This window comes from Mizuhopecten yessoensis, unplaced genomic scaffold (genome assembly GCF_002113885.1).
Source record: "Mizuhopecten yessoensis strain PY_sf001 unplaced genomic scaffold, ASM211388v2 scaffold10809, whole genome shotgun sequence".
Classification (NCBI taxonomy): domain Eukaryota; kingdom Metazoa; phylum Mollusca; class Bivalvia; order Pectinida; family Pectinidae; genus Mizuhopecten; species Mizuhopecten yessoensis.
Genome location: NW_018408732.1, coordinates 343,645 through 362,973, shown reverse-complemented (window position 1 = coordinate 362,973; position 19,329 = coordinate 343,645). Strand labels below are relative to the sequence as shown.

The following is a 19,329-nucleotide window of genomic DNA, read 5'->3' as shown; positions in this document are numbered from 1 at the left end:
GTAAGGCCTACCCTTTGCACTTGGCTATGGAGGTTATATAAGCCTAGTGTGATTTAATGGTAAGTTTCATATAATGGGGGTTTCAAGGTTGTAATGCTTACTTTATATGTCGGAGGAAAACCCGACTTTGTGGAGCTTTCATGGTTTTAAGTATTAGATAGATCTGTTATAACACAATCATGGTTATAAATTAAGTCACACCTTGTGGGGATTCCACATTTGTAATTGTCACACCTTGTGGGGATTCCATAGTTGTTATTGTCACACCTTGTGGGGATTCCACATTTGTAATTGTCACACCTTGTGGGGATTCCACATTTGTAAATGTCACTCTAAAGTTGTAAGTCATACCTTATGGGGTTGTCATGCTTTTAGGTCATATGCTATGGGGTTGTCATGGCTGTAAGTCATAAATTGTGGGGTTGTCATGAAAAGATATTAGTTTCCTAGGTCTGTATTCATACGATGCACATTGAACATGTACATCAGCTGTTACATGCTGGAGTGTGGATAACACATGGTAGTAGATCACCAACAAACAGAGGATACGCCATGATCTTACAGGCTTTGAAATTCTGTGCTGTTAGAAGTAGATATAAAATTGTTTTAACACTCAATGGAGAAGAATGCTTTTAGTGTACATATGCTTTGTATGAATTGACACACATGGCGTGCAGCAGGGAGGTAGATATAGGGGTATCAATGGCTGTCGTAGACCTGGTGCAGTCTGCTGAATGTCTTGGGAAACTACTATACATTTGATGTGTGATATTGCACACAAAGACCCCACAGATCATTACTTCTAGACTCCATACCTAGACTCACCAACTGCCTTAAGATCATACCTCTACACTCACCACTAACTGCTTCTAGATCCACATTGGACTTGTTCCGAGTACTCATAAACAAGAGGTCAGGAATCGATCGCAGCATTGGAAATGATTATGTGAATAAGGGAATAAAAATAAATATGTTGGTGTTGTATATATATAATTCCTTGCTTTAGGAAATGGGCAAGTATAATTCTAATACAGAAAAAATGCCAAACAAATTGGAACTCTTCTTCATTGAATTAAAACAGGGCACTGGGACTCTCCCCCTTAAAGCATGAAACTGCAAAGTAAGCTAAAGTGCTGTTTAGTCTAAAAAAATCATCCCATTTTAAGGTGCTAATGAATTTATAACCTTGAAGTGGTTGTGATAATTCCCCAAACGAGACAGTCCTTTGTAGACAGATAGTACCGGAACGTATCTATTACATGTCTATACACATCAAACAAATACACAATTATCTACAAATTCATCTAAAAAATTTGACAAAAAATGCACAAATTTAATTACCCTTAATGTTTTTACCTCCAGTGAACTCTAATAAAGCTATTTATCACTTCAATTTTTTCATGTTAATGAAGTATTTGATAACCTCAACACAAGTCGGATTACAGCTGTAAACAGACAAGTTTTATCATATACGAATGCTCTTGCACAGCACAAACGCACACAGGTGTAACAGCATTCATTATGATGAAAATGATGACCTTGCAAAATTGTATAAAAAAAGTGTAAAGTTTATCTTTGTTTGTGATCAAAACAGTCTCCAATTTTAACTCATTTACCCCTGAAAACACATTTAAACTCTTCCGACTCAAAAGTTGGAAGAGTTCATTTTGAAACTTCAGGGGTGAATGAGTTAATAAGTGTTCCACTTCTATAGGATGATTTTAAAACTTGCTGCATATCAGTTCATAAAAAATTGATTGATGGTAAATAATTTGACCGAGATTGTGAGAGAAACCTAGCTGGGTTGATCACTGGCCAGATGGATCTGTTGGTAAATCTATCATTTTGAAAATTTGTGTTAATCAGACATTGAAGAACTGGGCCAAGAAGATGATATCATTATTAATGAAGTGCTGAACACAAAGAATATCCTAAAAAGGTCATCTGGACCTAAAATATGGCACACATCCTATAAGGTCTAGACACCACTATCTGTGTCACTGAAAACTATGCAGACAACCAACTGTACTTCATTTCCTAACCCGGAAGAATTTCCATCTTCATGATAGGAGGTAAACACTAAACAAAGCCATGTAATAAATGTTCCTCCACAGCTGTACCATGTGGTGTTTGTCAGGCCTGTGGCTGATGGGGTGGGCAGGGACAAGAGTCTTCCATCATCTGTCCTTCACCAGTCTGAAGCAGTGATGTATTTGTTTATAAGTGGCGAGTAATCTACCTCTAATTGTGCTTCACATATCAATACCTATCAGACCAGCAGCCTGGTTACCTCTCACTACACATTCTACCTGGAATTTACACAATTTTGACAGTTTGAAATCTGAAGAGCATGCAAGCCTTACTGGCCTCTCCTCTGACAGAATAAGAACCACTCAGCATCTCAATCTGTCCACAGTAACACTTAACTCTGTGTTCATGGTGTCAAGAAACTGTACGACCATTACCCTTATATCTACCATTTACAAATGAGCTGTCTTTGTATCCTATAGCTTAGTACAGATACAAGAACAGCACATTTACTGTTATGGACAACTCTAATTCTCTAGCATATCAAATCTTGGCTAGCATGTGTGGCAGATTTTGATTGTACATAGGATCACCTTTGCCTTCTAGTTTTAAGCTAGAGGGAATCCTAAGCTCAGTGGTAGAGCATTCGACTAGGAACCTAGGGATCGCGGGTTGGATCCCTGGTAGCAGCACACTATTCTCTTTCCTGTTACTCATGCATCAGGCCAAGGTTAACCCACTTACAGCTTAGTTCATCTACAATACAAAGTGACCCTAAAATAAAACTGTACCTGGAGCAACAGTGACCCACATACCTGTAATGGGATTCATGGACTTACATCTTCGTATTATGAATCAGTGACCACCATATTCATACTGGAAGTCAGTGACCTACATATTCATATTGGAAGTCAGTGACCTACATATTTATACTGGAAGTCAGTGACTCACATATTTGCACTAGGATCAGTGATCTACATCTCCACACTAGGAGTCAGTGACCTATATATTTATATAAAGAATCAGTGACCTACATATTTAAACTAAGATCAGTGACCTACATCTCCACACTAGGAATCATTGACCTATGTATTTATATAAGGAATCAGTGACCTATATATTTACACTAGGAATAAGTGACCTTATTTACACTAGGAGTCAGTGACCTACATATGTATACTAGGAATCAGTGACCTACATAATTACACTAGGAATTGGTGACCTACATCTGTATAGTAGGAGTCAGAGACCTACATCTCTATACTAGGAATTAGTGACCTTATTTACACTAGGAGTCAGTGACCTACATATTTACACTAGGAATAAGTGACCTTATTTACACTAGGGGTCAGTGACCTACATATTTATACTAGGAATCAGTGACCTACATAATTACACTAGGAATTGGTGACCTACATCTCTATACTAGAAATGAGTGCCACACAGAATGGGAGTTAGCGATCTTATATGTAACAGTGAGGTCAGTATGTCCCTACTAGATGTCAGCAACCTACATTCCTAACCTAGGGGACTAAATGTCACAGTGACCCATATATCCCTGTCATAAAGGTGCATTTGGAACCAGTGACCCAGCCATGCCCTTATAACTCCAGGAAACAAAAAGTGACCTACATCTCTTTACTAGGAACTACAATGATCCACATGTCCCCGGCACTGTAATGAAGGTATGTCGACCATGTGCACTCTCAGCCACAGACCCCGAGAGTCAGGATAAAAGTGAAGGCATGTGTCACCCTCATTCTGTCAAACATACATAAAATATGTAACCTCATATACTTGTTCAAGATATATTACAATTCCATCTGCCTTAGTCATGATTTCATCAACAAACCAAGTAGTATTTGATAAGGTATGTTTGATACCCATATCTGCTTTATCTGGACATAAATAGACAGTTTTTTTCAAGATATGATTTGACTGCATACTTTTTGTGATTGCTATACAATTTTTGTGTATAATAAAATTGAAATTACAGAAAGGAAAGCTATGTACAGTGTTGCAGAGAATGAGGAGGGTAATGGGAGGTGACATGGCCAACCACATGCGAGACCACCCCCAGTCCTGACAGATAACGATCAGTACTAATTAAACATCTCAGTTCTGTATCACTCAACTTGTGACCTCCATCACACAACACACCGTCTTTATTTTATACTCAACCAAATTATTTTATGATAAGGCTAAGAATGCCCAGCCCTTCTTTTATAAAACTTCTACGTTGGAATGCACCTTTTTTTCTAAAAAATTGTCTGTAAAAGGAGTTTAAAACTGAGGGTCCTGAATAATATCATGATGGTTAATGCACCAATAAGTGCTTCTTCCTGTTGAAAACGTTGGTTCATGGCTACATATAGCACCTTCCTGTTGAAAAAGTTGGTTCGTGTCTGCATGAAGCATCTTCCTGTTGAAAACATTGGTTCTTGTCTGCATGAAACACTGTCTCCAAGAGTAGCATTATACTTAATTAGAATATTACATATATCTACACTGCTAAAAACAATACTATCAATACATATCAAAAATCTAAATATTTATAAAATAGAAACATGTGATATGAACCCTAATTCTTTTTATATCTACAAGATATCATTACTCAAAGTGAAATCTAAAAATCGCCCTGGTCGAGGGTTCTTGCCATTTTTTATGTGGTCTGTAACACACAGACCTTAGTAAACCCCATAGACATGTGAGCATGCTTGTACACAAACTTGTGACCTCTATTCTATTTTGTCAAGGTCACATACAACACAGGGAAACAGAACCATGCATTAACAATTTTTTCAATAAAAAGTATCATCCTGGGGCAAATCTCCACAGATCTCTGTGTACCTACACATCTGTAAGTCTTAAACACTTTACGACTGCCCTGGCTTTTTTTTATCTCCCAGACGACCGAGATTCTTATGACTGCCATTTTTTTATCATTAAAAAAAATCATCGTACTGTGGGGTTTTTTTACTTTAAAAGATCTTTTTAATCAAGCAAATTTTCGGCATGTCAGACCAGTTTTAACGTGATGCGGCAGGCAGCTGTGTACAGACTCCATATTGCTCTTACCTGTTCACCTACGAACAGCCAAGCTTTGCCATCACTTGTTCCACTATGTAGTAAAGCTTTTCTTATTATCAGCACACCATGAAAATACCATTTACATTTTTTTATATTGTCCTGAACATTTTGTCATGTGTGGGATGAGACAGAAAATTCCATACTTTAGTGGGGCCCGGATCACATGTTTGATAAGGAAACCAAACCTACCTAGCTTTATCACAGAAATGATACTACCTTTCAATCATTTCAAGATTGCTACATGAAAAAGAAAAATAGTACGGTTCCTTAAGCAGCATACAGTTTCAACAGATACTTCAAAATAATTTTCAGTACTTAACTAGATACCAAACAGAACATAAATTATCTTCAGTTTTTTGTAGTCATCAGAAGGATATAGGAAATACCCAATACTTAAATCTGGATTCACAAGGTTGTTCCTGTTGTGATCTAACCAGGCTCTGGAGCAGGATCAATTAACCAGAATAATTACCCAAGTGAGGGCTGGCTCCTACTGTAGTAATCAAAGTGCTTAGCAGTTTAGAATCTCCACATACCTGTCTATAATCCAACACACTACTCTTGGTTCTTCAAAATCCACACCAGGAAAATGTTAATAAACTAGAATCTATTTTCTCAAACTTGGTATGACTCGAGACTACTCCATTTTTTTTCTTTTGAACTAGTTGACTTTGTTATCTTTGTTTTTGCGTGTAGACTCATTGACTTTGATGGTTCTCCATTATTTCACATTGTACGGATGTGGATATAGAGGCAGCAATGCCTGCATCCACTAATATTCTATTAAATCCTATCAAATTATGTCAATGTGAGCACTTACATTCCACTAATTTCTAAAAGACAAATTGATGTTTACAAGAACTTAGTAACTTAATTGTGATGGTGAACTTATATCTCTGCGGCCTTCTATTCAGATATATCTGTTACAAAACATTTCAACCAACATCAACAAAATTAAAGTGGACTTGTAACCTTGATCTGACCTCCAGCCTCTGCAGCCTTGACCCCCTTGATGTCTTGGTGAAAAGCTAGTAATATTCTAAAATATAAAGGACACCAAGAATACAGAAAACTCTGTAGTGCATCACTTTGAAAAACAGAGTGGATTGATGATGAAACAAGCAAATTCTACTGAAGACATCCTTCACTGAGACACACTTGGTCCTGTTATATTCTAACACCAACGGTTAATACTGTAAGACATCATCTGTATATAAAATGACAATCCTTGCCCACAACAATGTACTGTGTGCTCCAGATTGTGCCATCAGTAATGTACAGTAGTATTCAGGCATTCAATTAATATTGATTTAATCTGTGACTAAAACTTCACATGAAAGCTACTATTTCAAATTCTTCTAAAAGGCTCCTTTATCTATGATAAACTCGGATTAAAAGTGTGTTACTTTTAGTAATTTTGTTTTGAACTTTACAACTTTATGAATGAATACAACTTGTTTAGGAATTCAACATCACTTCAAGAATATTAGATGAAATTTTCAATTGAAAACATAATTTTGCATGTTATTCTACAGTCCTTTTATGTCACAGTGCACAACAGAAAGGAAATATCATTGTCAATGAATGCAGTGTTTCATTGTCCAAAGGATAAATCAATTTCACAAAGGTAAGTCATTTAATATGCATGATGTCAGATGGGTCATGTTCACTGTTAAATACTGTGTCAATGACAGTGTTTGATCTAGTAATTATGGGACAAGGACACCCATAAAAAGTCCTCTACGTTTCATTGATGTTCCCACAAAAGTAAATCAAATGGCTACTTTAGATGTTAATATGAATCAAACAGCAACATCTAGTTAATCACTTATGCTGATTCCAGCTTTAGATCTCACCAACAGGGTAAAACATTTGCACATTTGAACCTTACTCTTCCCACACGGGGTTGGGTGCTAGGTGAGGATCACAGATTGATGTAAAATCTTTCTCATATCAATCTCTGATCATTAGAGATAATAAGCTGTATATGAAGAACATGATAGAGATTCCAGAACTCATGTTCTAGTACCCTGTAAGTAGATGTGTTTAGCCTTATAGTCACAACTTCTATCAATGTTAGACTCCAGACCATCCTGACCCGAGAGTTCATGTCTACCACAGCTATGTTTAGCATATAGACTTACTTCTGTTAGTTAAGAACATTTTAATTTGCTACATCCACCTTGCTGTCCTCATTTCTGAACAAATGTTGGTATTTTTATGTTGGTAGTGTTCTCTAAAATAAATAATTTCAGCGATAAAAGTGATGTTAGGCAACAGATCAAAGCTGTTGGGTTAAGCTGAGGAACATGAGGTATGTATACTTTACGATTAACACTCACAATGCGAGTACCTACTTGTGTAACAGTAAATACACGGACATGCTGTCCCACAAATACCCAACACATTTACCATCCTAGCCACAGCTCTCTACTCAGTCAAGTACAACTTTAGGGGATTCAGCAGAATGCCCCCTACCTAAATATTTGCTTTGAAGATTGGGGAAATGGTCTGGGCTTTAATTCCTCACCACAGATAGGTTAAGACATAATGTCCCTCGTACCAACAAAAGGTGACCTCACCCACAATTCTATACTTATTTTTGTTATTTTTCTTTCAGAAATCCAATTGCCAAGAGATTAGGAGCATTAGGACACTTGATCTAGAGATCTTATCCGGGATATTGACAGATAAAGGTCACTTATACCAATCTTACACCAGTACACAGCAGTGAAAGCCAAGGTGTTGCAGAACATGCATACCAACAGACAAGGAAACCCTTCCAAATGCTTCAAACTCTGGGAAGGCTGTAAGCAGGTTAGTGACAGCAGTCACTGATAAACTATTAACAGTTCATCAATGCATGAACTGACCAGAAAAAGATGGTATAGATGGAGATTATCTCCCAACTGATAAATAAATACAAAAAGATACAAGGGGAAAGCAAAAATATATATCTACATCAATGACAAGAAAATTAGTGCATCAATTACGTATGTAATGTGTTATGCTAAACAAACAGGAGACCAATGAATGGGTATTGATACACTACTTCCTAATTGTTCATGGATACATCAACTATCTGTTCATGGATACCTGAACATATCCCTGAACAGGCAAGTCCAAAGGAAATCAACGATTTTCATCAACAGACAAAATATTCTTGGATGCATGAACAGACATTTAAACAATGCAATACTGATGTTCTTGACGTTCAGGCAACAGCCAATTCTCACAGAAAAACTTGCTAAATGCAAGTTTAGCTCTACTGTTTTAAGGTCAAAATATTCTCCTCGTTTAACTTTCATAAGTAATCACTTTGCTGTCTAGTCATATTTTAAAATAAAGTTTACTTGAAATTGACTTTACTTCATACATATCTTATTTGTATAAATGGATTTAGATTTTAAGGGTGGAAAGTCCTACTATTAAATCTGCAGGATCATAATCAGCTTCAACATCTTCGCAAGCAACTTAAAAAAATCAGTTTCACCCCCTAGACAAAGAGTAAAAGTTTAGGACATGAGTTAATGAATACATGAACAGACAGAAGGGCAGTAGTTAATGATTATAAGGTGAAACAATGCTGTGAAACTCCCATGAAAACCCAGGTATAGATGGTTGAACTATTACACAACAGTTGTAGAAACCAGACACGATCACAGATCTGATAGAGCCGATACCTTCTGGCTGGCACAGACTGGGTGTGTGGAAGTGGAGACTTGAGAGCAGAAAGTGTCTTATCACTACATACTAATTACCCTTGATCAAATACGTCACAATAGACCTCATGAACAACAATCTAAAATTCAATACAGCTATATCTTAATGAACACTGTTCCTGTTTAATACCACACAACAGTCCCTCTTACTAACTATACAATCTCCTCCAGTTTTCTACCTAAGGGTGATGATGGGTTCCTTCTATATCCTAGACAGCATATTTGTGCTTTTTGGCTAATTCATACAATAACTTCAACAGGATACTCTAAAACGTTCAATATACTGAACATTATTTAGAGGCGATTATAAATATGATTTATTTTACAACGATTGTAAAATTAGTTTTTCAAATATGAATTATTACTATAGTAGGAAACCAGAGAACCTGGAAAGTACCTACACCCATGTTGTTGAGAATAATAAAAAAAAAAAAAAAAAAAAGATGAAGCATACATGTTAAGACAGCTATGATGTACGTAAAACATATTTAAGTTAGGAGAGGGCCTAATTAAGTTGTACAAACTTGTGCCTAATCCTTTTTGTCATTTTCAAGGCAATAACAAAAATATGTTGAAACTAATATAAAACCCATACCTTAATGTTCACATCTAATCGGGGAATTGAACTGTGACTGTCTTGGTGAAAGGTTAGTGCACTATCCACTGTGCCACCCGACCACCCATTGACACAGGAATTCTTCAACATTGATAAGTGTATTACGGATTACAAGGCTGGGGAGGGTTGCTGCTGTTACAGGGAGTTTTTGTTTTACATTTTGAATTTTTTTGATTGGCAATGTTTGTTATGGGCTGCTATACCGTCTATTATGTGGTGGAAAATATGGGTGGTAATGTTCTGGAGACACACTGGGTAATTTCTTGATGAAGGAATTATAATTCTCTAAGTTTACATAATAAAGTGTGATGGTAGCAATATTTGTGGAGGGCTGCTGTGGACGATGGAATTATATCCAGGTTGTGTTTTCTGCGGAGGACAGGAAGCTAACATCTGCCATGTTTTATCTGTATCAGACAGAGATTCTGGTATCCATCTTTATGTGTTTTATTCACTCATTTGTCAAATATAGTCTGAACTTCTAACTTGTTGGTCATTATTACTGAAGTTTTATTCGTTTGAAGAGGAGTTGATATGTTTTCTGGATGAAAGAGGAGTCAACCAAGTTAATTTCTTACCAATGGATACCCGACTCGTGATAACCCTTCACACTAGTTGATAATACGCATTATGTATGTGAGAAAAGTTCTGTCTAAATGACCTTTGTGGGGGATTTGATTTCTCTAAACAAAATAAAATGTAAAATGACTACCTGTACAGATTTTTGTTGGTCCTTAGTAATATCACACCTACTTATGATAAACGTGAAAGTTAATGTAAGGTCGTAGGAGTTCACAGGTCATACAGGTTTCTTCCTTGGTCAATTCTTCAACCAATCTATCTACTTCGCTGTTAGGTGGAATATATTCCACCCTACTTACAGTAATCAGACATCAGATGCAAGGTCGTGCGAGGTCACACAGAAAACACACAAGGTCGTGTGAGGTCACACAGAAGACACACAAGGTCGTGTGAGGTCACACAGAAGACACACAAGGTCATGTGAGGTCACTTTCTGAATCAACATTTCATGCCAAACTCTGCATACTCCTGTCAGGAGGTGTTAGGTCACAACTCATTGTAACGAAGCAGTCACAAAGGTATAGGATGTCAAACAGGGTCACATGAGGTCACATCATATCCAACGGGGTTCAGTCCCTGATGTAAACCTATCAACATTGAGGATCCCAATGGAAATAAAACTTCTTTTTTTTTCCGAATTATCTCGGTTCTAAGGATAACCATGGGTGGAATTTATCACTTGTCATTTGGCTTTTCGTGGTTTTCCGGGCGGACCAGCAGGTTTTTCAACAAGCTATCCGGCCGGGCCAGTATATATTTTGTAAATTTATTTAACATTTCTGCAGATTTGAAAAGTTCTCTTTCAAGCTCAGAATGCATCATAGATTCTACATTTCAAAACTTTCAGGGGTAGGTCATGCCCCCCTCATTTTCTGGACCAGTGCACTTCAAACAGGACCAGTGAATTTTCACTTCAACTGGACCTACGGCCCTGTAACTTAATGTTTTTAGCTAGAGACATATTTTTATTAGGATAACCAGTGCCAAATATTTTTTATCAATAAGCAATACTCTTATAAAACAAAATTGGATTCACATTTTTATGCAAATATATATCTTTACCTGTTACGATAATTATATATTGTGATAGATATGTTGTTATAATTTGTTGTGTCTTTTTACCGAAAAAAATTGAATTGCATTCTGTATAAGAGGTGTGGGATCAAGTGAACACTCTCCGTGATAATAACGACTGAGGAGTCTAACCATCCATACTGCCTACCTGGCAGACTAATGGTTAACGACTGAAGAGTCTATAACCATCCATACCTGGCAGACTAATGGTTACTGTTGCTACTAGAACTGTATAGTGAAACCTGAACATTGTCAAATACAGCCTGTTTATACCCCCATAAATCATCACACTGACACTAATTACCTCCCCTTTGACAAAAAGATTACTCCCCTTTGTGAACTTCAGACAAAATAATTACGCTGTCATTATGTGTGTGACGATTGGATTTCACTTCAATATTTGTAACTTTTACTCTTACCTTCATTTCAATGACATTGTTCGTACCTAATACACAATTCAACTTTTAAGAATAGAAATGGTACATATCCTCAAAAGTAATAACAACATTTTCTTTGTGTAGGAAAATGTTTTAGTGATCATATTTCAGATTTTATCTTCAAATTTGACAGGATAAGAGTTTCTGATAGTAATATGATTCAGAGTACTTGTGAAATTCTGACTTTCATTCATCATTATACTCTAAAGTCATTCACCTGTGATATGGAACGTGTTTTTTTCACCTATTGAAGTATTTATAACTGTCAAGCCATGTAACCTCGGAGACCAACACTTTCTTCAAATAGAAGTAATCTATTTTCTTTAACAACTCCTTACGGAAGCATAAGCACTGATAGAGGACACAGAACATCATCACATGTGGAAATAGGAGGAATATTTTAATGCCCAATTGTTGATACCAATTTATTTATTTTTTCATTTCAAGGACCCACAAAATAAATCCTTTTAATTATAAAAACTTTGATACATTTTCGCCAAACTTTAAAGGTTTAAGATAAGTTTCAGTATCCCCGACACAAATTATACATCACAATTCACATCAGCATGTATTAATATGTCCCAACATGTGTCCGAAGCATGTTCATGTTTACAAATTACGGAATCTAAACAAAGCCCTTGAGTACAGAACAAGCTATTTTGAGTGCAGATAATAATCCTGTAAACAGGTGATCAGCACACCCAAACATAACAAATGCATTACCCAGCATCCTTCAGTCCAACTGTTACACATTGTATCTAGTGTAAGAATGTATATAACCGCAAACTGCCTGTTAGGGGGCAATCCACTCTGTGATCTGTTTTATACTTGAGGTGGGATGCCATGTCTGAGGGTCAACTTCTGTAATACACAACATTTCTTACAAAAGGTCCCTCATATCTGGCACTGCATGACTTACATGACGAGTTTATATTACAAAAGGTTTTTCATATCACTCACCGCATGACTTTAAATGATAAGTTTTGTGGGGAGAAAGGATTTTACAGTGGCGGTAAATTCTGTATGTGGAGTGTAGTTCATTCAAACCCCTCACGTTACTTGTAGACCTATTTATTTCACGATTGATTACAAATTTACTGAGAGAAAAAAATGATGCAAAAATATCCTGATAACCTTTTAATGTGTGATAAATGGAGAAACTTTCATCTTTATGATTTTTCGCTAAGGCACGTTACTTACAATCATCAACATATTTTAATTCTCTAAGGTTACTGCTGCTGAATCTAAAGCACAAACATAGAACTGATGCCTTCCTGCTTAAAACTCTGGGCCTCCTAACTGTTTGAATCTCAAGAGGTTGCTGCCAGAACTTAATGAAGCCTGAATATCTTGGGTCTGTTGGATTACATTCTGATAAAAAATGAATCAAATTTGACACAGAAATTAGCTGTTCAAATTATACAACTCTGTCATGGAGCACCACTCTAAATATCGGTATACCTGGTTCACCCAGTGAACTCTCAAGTGGCTGACATATGTTATAACTAACCTACTAATGGCATTTTGATTCCATCAAAACATACTGCCATAAACACACACAACCTGAATTGTCATTGTTCCCTAAATAGCTGATCTCGTTAAATTCCTCAGATGAAAAGCTTGTTAGATCTCAGGTGCAAAATGTGCCTTTGTTGTGGTATCAGTATTGGAGTGTGTATGTTTGTAAACATCTCTGGCTGTGTGTGCAGTGGAGGGTGGTCATTATATAGAGGCGGTACAATGGCTGGGTCTGCACCAGGGCTCAGTCCAGGGGTCATCTCCGTCCAAGTACACAATGTGTCTACACAGACCCTACACATCAGTATAGACGGGTGTATGGGGCTACACTAATGGTATGGAAAGTTACAATATCATCAATTTATCATCAAATAAACAAGATTTAAACCACTTAAATGATCAATTGGAATCAAACAAAAAGGATGTCTCTTTCCATAAAACTTAAATTGTCTGACTTTCGTCCTTACAGATAAATGGAATGCAAATTTCTGACTTAAAAGTTCCATTCCATATACACAATGCACCATCAATGCTATCACCTCTCAGCTGGTAATGTAGTGATTTAAATATCTGAGGAGAGATAGACATTAACAGGAATCGGGAGAAGCAATGGTCGGTCAGGATTTAAACCAAGGACTTCCAAACTTGAGACAAATGCTCTAACCAACTACACTTCCTCAGGTCACCAACTATTAGTTTTAACCCAGTCTGATTCCACCACATTCCTCCCTCCTTGATAAATTTCGTTCAACCTAAAGACCCTTTACCAACTTTCATTGTTGTTTAGCTTGGTGACAAATGTAACAATGAGAAAAAGACCAATGGCAAGAACAGCATTCAAACCCAGGTCCTCCAGATTCTAGACAGATGCTCAACTAAGCTACATCAGGTCATCTGTGATCAACCCAGTCCAGGTCCACTACATAGACAATGTGCCACTCTTGATTTCCTGCTGACTATAGAATGGATAGGCCCCTATAGAGACCATGAGTGCAGGTCTACATACAATGAAGCTTAGGTAAAGGGAGATATAATATGGTATTGCCCAGGTTTACTTTGATAGATAAACAACAGATAATTGAGCATATCTTTATGGCACTGACCAAGCCAAGGCCATTCTAAACTGGCTGCTAGGCCTGTTTTCTAAGTCATGACCTGAAGACATAACAAACATGGCCCTAATTAATCTCATACAGATACATGCCCCTACTGAAACCTGGTCTCTTCTATATACACTCTACATCCTGGTTCACAGTGATGTCATACCAGCACTGAAGCCCTATCTCCTCACCCTGTCTTTTCTACACATCCTTAATATCCTGATGTTGATGTCATTTCAGCCATTGAATCCCTTTAATTCCTCCGATATACATCTTTTGAATATCCTGATAGTGAAATTGCATGGGCCCTATTGCTCCATACATCCTTAATCAAAATTTTGTAGGGTGAAATTAAAAATCACATGTACACATTTTAGGTAGCATATGCCCTTAACCTTTAACTCAAATCGCAAATAAATAAATAAAATACAATGTGTAAGCTAGCATATGCTCTTAAAATGTCCAACTGAAAAGTCAGGGTGTTAAATGTATCCTAGCTAATCTTACAAAAGGTTGTAGTGTGTATGTTTCTTTATCAATTATCTACCATGTATTTTCATTATACCATGGATGATGATTTTCTAGTCTCGGGAAAAGCTGTAGCAGTTTTTATTATATATATCGGAGAACCTTAACCATCTAATAAACAATCTCTGGAAGGTAGTTTTGAGAAATGTCCACATTATTTTACAGATTAATGCTATTCGACCTAGTGTAAACATTGCATTATTCTGAAATTCATGTCAAGACTGTATATCATTTCAAACATTTAGGTTCTATAAATTGTGCTAAGTTCACTGCGTTAGAAGAAAAAATCTCAAATCCTTTATGAACATTGGAGATGTTGAGGTTATCAAACAGGAAAATTATGGAGTCTGATTGGGTCTGACTGTCTACGTTCCGGAGGAAGTCTAGTTCTGCACTCCATGTGAACAAATCGTTACCCACCACATGTACAATGGTCTGTCGTATCAGTTGGATAAGAAACCAGGCTGTGCAGGTTTTCCATATCAATTTATATAATTAGACTGAGTGCAGGTTTTCCATATCAATTTATATAATTAGACTGCACAGAAAAACATGGACAGACTCTAAGGATGCATTCATAACTTAAGTAATCAGTCTTGTAATCAAGGATAATTTATGATGACCTATGTTGAAACCAAAGTATGGCCTGGCTGGTAATTATATATATATATAATTAGTGTTTTACTGATACAACTGTACAGGGAACCTCCCTATTCAATGTCCGCCTAATCGTGTGTTCTAGCTTCTCAACTATTACACATTAAAAGTATAAAACCCTCATGATAATACACAACAGACAGCAAGTTAATTACAATCTGTAACATTAGGACTTTATACACCACTTTTACCTGCGATTCCACAGATTTACCTGTCTCAGTTGTTGTACATAGTGTAGTAAATAAAGGAGAATTGTACTAATTTATGATTCTACACCATTAGCTGGAGATTACCAGTAAACGGAAATTCACAGCCCAAGTCTGATAAACTGGCAGAAATAGCCTTGCCAAGAACTTGTCAAGGATCAGTTGAACTCTACATCCTGACTCTGGCAGGACCACGCTTCAGCAACAGACAGGAACAGCATGGCTTTAATAAGGCGAAAACAAAAAATAAACAAATATAAGTACAAAGTATGTCAAATAAATAGAGCCCCAGCTGGGGATGCTAATCCTGGCACACTCCCACCTCCATAGAGTTTACTCTGCAATATGGACGACGACTATAAAACTAGGACTTCTCCAATAGGCTGTGTAATGTCACCTTCCCATAACAATTTAATCCAAGTAATACCACTGCTATGTCAGACTCACTATGTCCATTTGTTTACTAAGTATCTAGTTATAACTTCACATGATCTAAAGTGATTTCTAAAATGCCCAGAGGTTTTTTAGACACCATGACCAATAGATGAATCATTTTTCAGATCATAGTCATAGCTCACGATTCCATGGTGTTTTTTCATATGATTTGACAAATTTGTGGTTCCTCCCGTATACGCTGTTTCCATGTGACAAGTTTTACAAATTGCCTTCTTGTCATCTTTAATTGCAATACCGTAATACTGCCAAACTTTCAAAGTGAATTTTGACGGAACATTTTGATAGGGCAGCTCAGCCATGTTTGCAGACAACAATGTGATGCCATCATCCGAATGCTCGTATAATTACAATTCAAACTTTACTTTTCATGTAAATAAGACGAAACTGCTCATTTAATTTCTAAATATATTTTATTTTTAAGAAACCTGTAACGAAGTGGAAATAATTTTCACGCGCTTTGATATTTTAATTCGAAAACAACGCAACCACTAGCTTTACAGTTTACATAGTTTTTTTTCATTTACTTCCGGTACATTAATTTCGGATATCGGTACACACAATACTACGAAAAAGGTTTGTTTCGAAAAGAAATTGTGCTTTTTAAATGAAAAATTCAATTGTTTTAACATTTTCACAAAGATCGCGATCTACTGACCTCAGATATAACGATTATCCGTACTTGTTTTTCAGGTTTTACTCGTGGATATTTGAGTATCCGGATACTCGCTACAGCTCTATCTACCAATTGAGCTACCAGGTCGCCGAAGACTCAGTCCAGTTCTTCTACATTCCTCCCTCCTTATTCTTAGTCCTCACCCCTGAAGACATCACTATTTACAACCCTGGTTCGGGTATCCCCTTGCCAAGTGTACACCCATTGCTTGAAACAAGTGTTGGTTACAGGCACCACTACTGTAACAGGAGATGGGAAAATGCACAGCGAGACCAGGGCTCGAACCCAGACCCTCCGCATTCTAGACGGAAAAATTTAGCTACCTGGTTGCCGATGATCGACTCAGTCCAATTGTACTACATAATATATAATCAATATATCTCTGCATTCAGCTACATGTCAAGCAAATCAAGTGTCTTGGCAAATTAGGTTTATCACCCCAATCATTTCTAGTGGTTGTTCTGGTTTATATTCACTATACATGTAATAATTCTACTTCTACATCCCATCAACAGCTACATCCCACATGACCTTAGCTGTTGATGGGATGTTAAACTCTATACAATCAATCATATATACCTCTGCACAACGTATCTGATAAGTGATGGATTAAATTTTGAAATCTTATGGTATTAAATGATATTCTGATTTCCTCAATACTGCCATATATTATTACAGAATGTTCCTCAAATACACTATATGGAGAATTAGGAAAACACGACCACCAGAAATGATGTATGATAATGTGACAACAAATTTGCCATTATCCTTGGAGATGACAGAGATACAAATATATGGACAGGACTGATAACTCTAGGAGCGACAGATGTAGCAGTTGCTTTGTTTCTATCATTTTCATGTTTGGTGGTTTTCAAATTTAAGATCACCATATTCTGACTACAATTACAGCCTTTCAACAAAAAACGGCATTCAATGTGTATAATTTCTAATTGATCATGTGATTTGATCGTCTCGTAACTTTATAAAGTGACAATATTATGACGGCTGTGTTGGCACACTAATTAACATACTGAATTGTCCATCATCAAGGAATGCTATACCACTGATTTAATTCAATATTCTTATCTAAATACCTAAATAATGAGGAAGGCCGACGATGGCGTTTCCTAACCTGCGAGTTTCGACAGACTTCCTTCTGTTACCCAGAGTTGATTGAGTTACGTGACTTTTGGTAATTATTACAATTTAACAGACACGGTGATCTATTCACCAACAGTATAATCTAAAACATTGTTGAGAATCCCATTCACTCTGGGTAAATCAGACCAATTCCTGCATTCAGTGAATACAATCAGGGGAGGTGTTCCGCTCTGGGTTTTATGGGAGAAGAAAGAAAGCAGACAAGCTTAAAATTTGTTAAACCAAGCAAATGTGTGAGGAGTAACTTTAAATATACAGCAGACAGAGCAACAATGAATCAGTTTTTGAGTAAGTGTTATAAAAAGTATCCAGGGTGTTGGGTTATCCTAACACAAATGGGTAGAATTTAACACCTGGTCAGCTTGGGTTTTATGTCTGGTTAGTTTTTTCATGCTAAGTTTATATTTCATGTCTTGTTAGTTTATTTTCACGTCTTGTTCAGTTCTAGATGCTAAATTCTAACTTTTTCTCAGTTTACATTTTCCCCTACACTTTTTGTAGCTCCGACATATCTTGCTTGGTGTCACAATATTTTCCAAACTCTGCAAAAACTGCCGACAAGTATGAATACTTCTCTCTAATGAGTGATGTATATAAGGCAATAAATTCTAATGTTTTTAATGTTTTTTAAATGCAAAGACAAATATTTAAAAGAATGATGATGTCCTCTGCAGGGCTAGTTGTAAGAAGTCTTTATATTCAGATTTTTTCTCTCTAATCAAATCCAGAGATCACAGGAATTTCCAAATACTATCATAAATTATTGATACAAGATTTATGATTTAAATAACAGAAAAGGTTAAGTTAACAGTTCTTTCAACAATTTCAGCACAGTGAGTATGTTCATTGAAATGGGTTTAAATAATACCTGGTCTGAATGCGGGCCTGACAGGTCATGAGAGATGACCAGAGCTGAACTGACCAGAGGTACAGATCCACCGGGTGGGTAGGTACATGGTCACACAAAGCCCTGATAGCACCTCCCCCATACCCTAATCCATCAATGGGAGACAGCACCCAATAAATCTATCACATACCAAACACCACAGAGCTTCTACACCAGCCAAGTAGGCCCTTCCATATGTCCAGCATGGAAATAATGTGATGGTCAGTTAACCCTGTTCATGTACCTGCATTTCCCTGGGGTAGTTAGTTTGATATAAATAGCTGTTGATTATAAATCCTATTTATGCACAGTCCAATCAGGAAAATAGGTAAAACTGAATCTCTACACCAAGTTTTTCAATTGCCTCCATAATCTCCCACCAGTTTTATGTTCGGAATACAGAATGAATGACTCTTTATAAAGTACCTAGTAGATGTCCAGCTAATATTCAATTAATATTTATGGATCTCAAAGTGGGGATTGCCTTTGAAGGCTTAAGGAGGGGAGTGAAGAAAGCTTCATGAAAGGGGGTTAGGCTCCAGGGGAGTACAGTATTCCAACAAGAATGCCTTGTATAATCATACTGCAGTTCATC

At 36.8% G+C, this 19,329-nt stretch overlaps 1 protein-coding gene across 1 annotated transcript in view; it reads right to left on the bottom strand.

Annotated features, from left to right (window-relative positions):
* Nucleotides 1-19,329, bottom strand: part of LOC110462590 — a 129,938-nt gene that overhangs the window by 109,485 nt on the left and 1,124 nt on the right. The window lies entirely within an intron of this gene.